Here is a 6,291-nt window from a genome sequence, read left to right as displayed (position 1 = left end):
TCGCAGGCTGTGCAGCTTGCGGTTAGGGCTGCCATTCAAGGCACTGCAGCACAGAGAAGCTGTTTTAAGTGCGGTCAGCCAGGGCACTTTGCGAAGCAATGCCCCTTAGCCACCTCTTCTGCTGCCCCTAACCTCAGTGGACCACCAGGCAGGCCAACTCGGCCCCCCTCCATCTGTCCTCGCTGCAAGAGGGGATACCATTGGGCTAGTGAGTGCCGTTCTAAGACCGATGCCCTTGAAAATCCCTTGCCACCCCTTTCGGGAAACAGCCTGAGGGGCCAGCCCCGGGCCCCTTGTCCTATTCAATTTCAGTCAGCCTCGGGGAACAGCCGACAAGAGGATCCCCAGCCCCTAGACTCCTCCGAGAGACCACAGAGAGTGCAGGAGTGGACTTGTGTGCCTCCTCCGACACAATATTAAAACCTGAAGATGGTGTTCAAATTTTGCCTACTGGCTCATTTGGACCCCCACTGGCTAATATGTTCTTTTTTATTCTGGGCCGAGCCTCCTCTACTCTTGCAGGGCTCATAGTCCACCCTTCCATAGTAGATAGTGACTTTACCGGGGAGATTAACATCTTAGCCAGCGCACTTACCGGCCCTGTGTGTGTCTCTAAGGGACAGCGTTTAGCTCAGGCGTTGCCCTTGCCCCTTAATACATCCTTCCCAGCCATCGCCCCTAACCGAGGTGCTTCCTGCCCTGGCTCTTCTGATCTTTATTGGGTCCAAGCTATCACCAAAAAATGACCCACCCTGCAGTTAAAGTTAGATGGTAAACTTTTTAAAGGCCTTCTTGATTCTGGCGCCGATTCCACAGTTATTGCCCAGGACGCCTGGCCCCAATCATGGCCACTGCAGCCTTCCCTTACGCACTTACAAGGTATAAGACAGTCTAATAATACTCTCCAGAGCTCAAAAATTTTAACATGGGAAGACCCTGAGGGAAACAAAGGCACCACCCAACCCTTTGTAGTCCCAAACCTGCCTGTTAACTTATGGGGGCGTGATATCCTTGCACAAATAAATGTCATTATGTGCAGCCCCAATGAAGTTGTAGCCAGCCAAATGCTTAAACAGGGATTCCTCCCAGGACAGGGCTTAGGCAAGGAGGGTCAGGGACTAAGAGCACCCCTGACCACCCCCCCTAAGTCAGACAGATCAGGACTAGGGTTCAAAGAACATTTTTTGTAAGGGCCATTGATCCCCCTGCACTTCAGGCAGATAAAATCACTTGAAAAAGTGACTCACCTGTCTGGATCGATCAGTGGCCCCTCCCATCTAACAAGCTAGCCGCAGCTACAGCGTTGGTGCAGGAACAATTAGCTGCTGGACACATAGAGCCCTCTACTTCACCATGGAACACCCCCATTTTTGTCATTCAAAAAAGGACTGGCAAGTGGCGGCTGCTACAAGACTTGCGGGCTGTTAATCAAACGATGGTTCCCATGGGGGCACTCCAGCCTGGTTTGCCTTCGCCTGTAGCTATCCCCAGAGGCTACTATAAGATAGTCATTGACCTGAAAGACTGCTTTTTCTCCATACCATTGCACCCAGATGACTGTAAGCGCTTCGCCTTCAGTCTTCCGGTAGTAAATTGCATAAGATCCTCCCCGCGTTTCCAGTGGCAAGTATTGCCTCAAGGCATGGCCAACAGCCCTACCCTTTGCCAAAAATATGTAGCTCAGACAATTGATTCCTTTAGAATTCAACATCCTCAAATATATATAATTCATTATATAGATGACATTCTTTTTGCCGGAGCCGACGAGGCAACCTTACATCAAGTTACTATGCAGGTTGTCTCGGCCTTACAAGCTCGAGGCCTCCGCTTGTCCCCTGAAAAGATTCAGGTCTGTCCCCCTCACCTGTTCCTAGGTTTTGAATTATTCCCCAATAAGGTCCTCTCCCAAAAAGTACAGATCAGAAAAGACTCTCTTCAATGCCTTAATAATTTTCAGCGTCTTCTAGGCGACATTAATTGGCTTCGCCCATATTTAAAACTCACCACAGGACAGTTAAAACCCCTATTTGACATCCTGCAGGGAGATACTGACCCAACCTCTCCCCGCTCCCTAACTAAAGAAGGGCAGCAAGCGCTTAATTTGGTCGAGCGAGCCATAAATGCCCAGGCCATTGGCTACTTCTCCCCAGATTCCCCCTTGTACTTCATTGTCCTCCCCACCCCCTTTTCGCCCACAGGACTCTTTTGGCAGGGCAAGCCTCTTTTTTGGGTTCACCTATCGGCTTCCTCCCCTAAAGTCCTTCCCACCTACCCTTACTTAGTAGCTAAAATTATTCGATTGGGGCGAGAAAACTCCCTTAAGCTCTTTAAAAAAGATCCAGATATCATAATACTCCCTTACAATGCTTCCCAAATTCAGTGGCTAATACAAAATGATGATTGGGCAGTTAACTGTATATCTTTCCAGGGCAAACTAGATAATCATTACCCCCCTAATAAACTAATTCAGTTCCTCTATCGGACACCTGTAATATTTCCAAAAAAAACAAGAGTCTCCCCCATTCCAGGAGCCGTCTTAGTCTTTACCGACGGATCCTCCTCAGGCACCGCGGCCTATAGCATTAGTGGCCAGGTCCGCAGTTTTCCCACCAGATTCTCCTCTGCTCAACTGGTTGAGTTAGCAGCCTTAGTCGCAGTCTTCAAATACGTAGATCAGTCACCATTTAACTTATATACTGATAGTTCTTATGTTGCTCATGCTGTCGCCATTTTAGAAACTGTGCCTCATATTCGGCCCTCCAACAATACCACTCAAATGTTCCAGCAACTACAAGGACTCATTCACTCCCGTTCCGCGCCCTTTTTTATAGGCCATATTCGCGCCCACAGTGGCCTTCCTGGGCCTCTAGTAGCTAGAAATAATCTTGTTGATCAGGCGACTCGCATTGCAGGCGCTGTTCACAATATCACTGTTGATCCTGTCTGCGCTGCACGCCAGGCTCATGATTTACACCATCTCAATGCTCATACCGTCAGGCTTAAATTCTCCATTACTAGAGAACAGGCCAGAAAAATCGTCCGCCAATGCAGGGCTTGTTTTACCCTTCTCCCTGAGCCACACCTAGGAGTCAACCCTCGAGGCCTGATCCCTGGGGAGCTCTGGCAGATAGATGTCACTCATTACCCCCCTTTCGGAAAGCTTAAATATGTACATGTCTCTATAGATATTTGCAGTGGATTTATCTTTGCTTCCCTACAAACAGGCGAGGCCACCCGCCACGTTATCAGCCATGTTATAGCCTGTCTCACCTCCCTCCCTCAGCCTAAAGTTATTAAGACTGACAATGGCCTGGGATATGTCAGCTCCAATTTCAAAAGTTTTTGTGCTCAGCTAGGCATCAAGCATATTACAGGCATTCCTTATAACCCTCAGGGCCAAGGTATTGTAGAGAGAGCTCATCAGACGTTAAAAAATACGCTCTCCAAACTACAATCGGGAGAAAGAATTTTATATCCCTTGGCAGGTAATTCCAAAACCCTGCTTAATCATGCCCTGTTCATTTTAAATTTTCTCACCTTTGACACTGCCGGCAAAACAGCTGCCGACCGCCTTTGGCACCCATCCACCACAGATACTTATGCACAGGCCTTATGGAAAGAGCCGCTTACAGGCAAATGGCTGGGGCCTGACCCTGTCCTCATATGGGGAAAAGGACATGCCTGCATCTACGATACCCAGGCAGGAAATGCCAGATGGCTACCAGAGAGAGCGATTAAGTTATATAACCCACCCAGGGAATCCCCTGAGAAGAATTCTTAATTCTGTTCTCTTCCAGAAATACAATGACTCCCCGAGAAAAGGCGCTGCCTCTCCTATGCCTGATTCTAGTCGTGATCAAGAGCACCATCGCAACCAACATCCATCAGATCTACAACTATACATGGCAGTCACAGGTAGACGCAGCCACACAAAAATCGGTCTCCGTGTTTTACCAACGGCTAGAACAAAGAGGCTCCAGAGAAGACCTCCATACAGAGTCTCCCCATTCAGCCACAGAGGGTCTAAATTTCTCAGACCTTGCCTCAGACATGGAACGCAGTTGGTTCCAAAGGCTGTGGAGACGCCCATGACGGGATTATCGCGATGCCGCGTACCAGGTGCACACCCCGCCAGCAGTGAGGTAACTCCATGACGGGAATATTGTAGGTCCATGCCCGGGGGCACACTTCATAATCAGAAGTTCCGGAGCTGGATGCCAGCTACATAGCCTAAGACAGAGGCCTCACCTTCACATTAATCGCCAGATCTTATATTTGGGGTGCTGGTCGCGGAAGCACATCGCGTAGCCTAAGACAGGCTCTCCACCAACTTATATAAACCTCCCTCATATTAATAAGGAGAGGGGGAGATGTTAGAGGCAAGGACCCTCAAAGACCCTCAACTCCCCTATGACTCGTCCTACGCACGGACTTCGCCCTAGAAAATTCCAGCTATAGCTCCGAGAAGAATGCAGTCCATGACGTGCTGACCACGAGATGCTCCAAGGTATGCTGGCTGCAATTGTTCCCGACCACCTGCCAGGTTAGAGATGAGTAACCAGTCAAAAACAGGATACTGATAAGACGATGATTGGGGCTAATTAACCCAGACCCAAGCCTCATCGTCGCCCCACTCTATTTTTTGTTTCTACTTCCTTGTTTCTGTATGCTTATAACACCTACTAAAAATCTAAGTAAAACAGACCTTGACAACCATTTGCTTGGTCTCGTTTCTTTCTCTCGCCCATCTCTTTCAGGCACGGTCTCCCTCGCCCCCGCGAGTAACAAAAGGTCCCGCGGGCTGAGACACCCACAGTCACTGAGCAGTTACTAAGGGAATATGAATAATTTTATACTCATAAATTCAGCAACTTAGAAGAAATGGACCAATTCCTCTCAAACCACAAATGACCAAAACTCAACCAAGATGAAATAGGTGATCTAAGCAGTCCTATAACCATTAGAGAAACTAACTTTTTTTTTTTTTTTGAGACAGAGTCTCACTCTATTGCCTGGGCAAGAGTGCCGTGGCATCAGCCTACCTCACAGCAACCTCAAACTCCTGGGCTCAAGCAATCCTCCTGCCTCAGCCTCCCGAGGAGGCTGTAGTCCTGGAACTACAGGCATGCACCACCAAGCCTGGCTAATTTTTCCTATTTTTAGTTGTCCGGCTAATTTCTTTCTATTTTTTAGTAGAAAGGGGGTCTCACTCTTGCTTAGGCTGGTCCGAACTCCTTGAGCTCAAGTGATCCTCCCACCTTGGCCTCCCAGAATGAATACCTTAGTTTCCTATTACTGGTGTAGCAAACTACCACAAATTTAGTGCCTTAAACCACACAAGTTTATTCTCTTACAGCTGTAGAGGGCAGGAGTCTGAACGTGCCTTGCAGAACTGAAATGGAGGTGCTGGCAGAGCTGCACCCTCCAGGCCCCAGGGGAGCATGCACTCCTCCTGTCCCAGCACCAGCCAGAGGCTGCTGCATTCCTGGGCTCTGCCCCTCCCTCCACCTTCAAAGTGCATCATCCAGCCTCTGCCCCTGTCCTCCCACCTGCTCCCGCTTTCCCCTCTTGCCTCCCTCTCATAGGATCCCTGGGATGACATCAGGCCCACCTGGATAGTTCAGACTCATCTTCCCATCTCAACCTCCTTAATCTCATTGCATCTGCAAAGTCCCTTTCACCATACGAGGTCTCATACTCACAGGTTCCAGGTTAAGATGTGGATTTCTTTGCAGGAAGCAACCAACATTGCTTTTATACTAATATTCACATGGTCATTTTTCCTGATTTTCCCATTCAGCTGTTCATGGTCTTTATTTACTTCCAATGGTTCTTTGTGCCATGACCTACTTCATTCCCACTGCTGGACACTTAAGATGCTTCCAATCTTCAGCTAAGTATGCATGATGGGCATTGTGCATGAGACTTTTTTCCCTTTGGCATTATCTTTTAGGCTGGACACTCAGAAGTACAAGGTCAAGGAGTAAGTACATTTTTAAGAATCTTAATGCATATTATTAATATCAAATTGCCCTCTAGAAAAATGGCATCTGCACCTTCCCACCAGCAGTGGGGGAGATACCCACCACACTGCACCCTCCAGACTGGCCCAGTTCGGTCTCTGGATTCACACTCCCTGAGCAGGGCAAGGCTGAACTGGCCCAAAGAGAGGCTTGTACAGGCACATTCAGGTGGGAGCTCCTGGCCAGGACAATCCAGGAGGGGAGTTGCTCAGAGGCTGTCTGTAGGGTCACTGACCTGTCACCAAGGAGCCCACGGAGCAGCCAAGAG

This window comes from Microcebus murinus, chromosome 8, assembly GCF_040939455.1.
Source record: "Microcebus murinus isolate Inina chromosome 8, M.murinus_Inina_mat1.0, whole genome shotgun sequence".
Taxonomy (NCBI): domain Eukaryota; kingdom Metazoa; phylum Chordata; class Mammalia; order Primates; family Cheirogaleidae; genus Microcebus; species Microcebus murinus.
The sequence above is the reverse complement of the archived record's forward strand: the minus strand, read 5'-3'. Positions refer to the sequence as shown.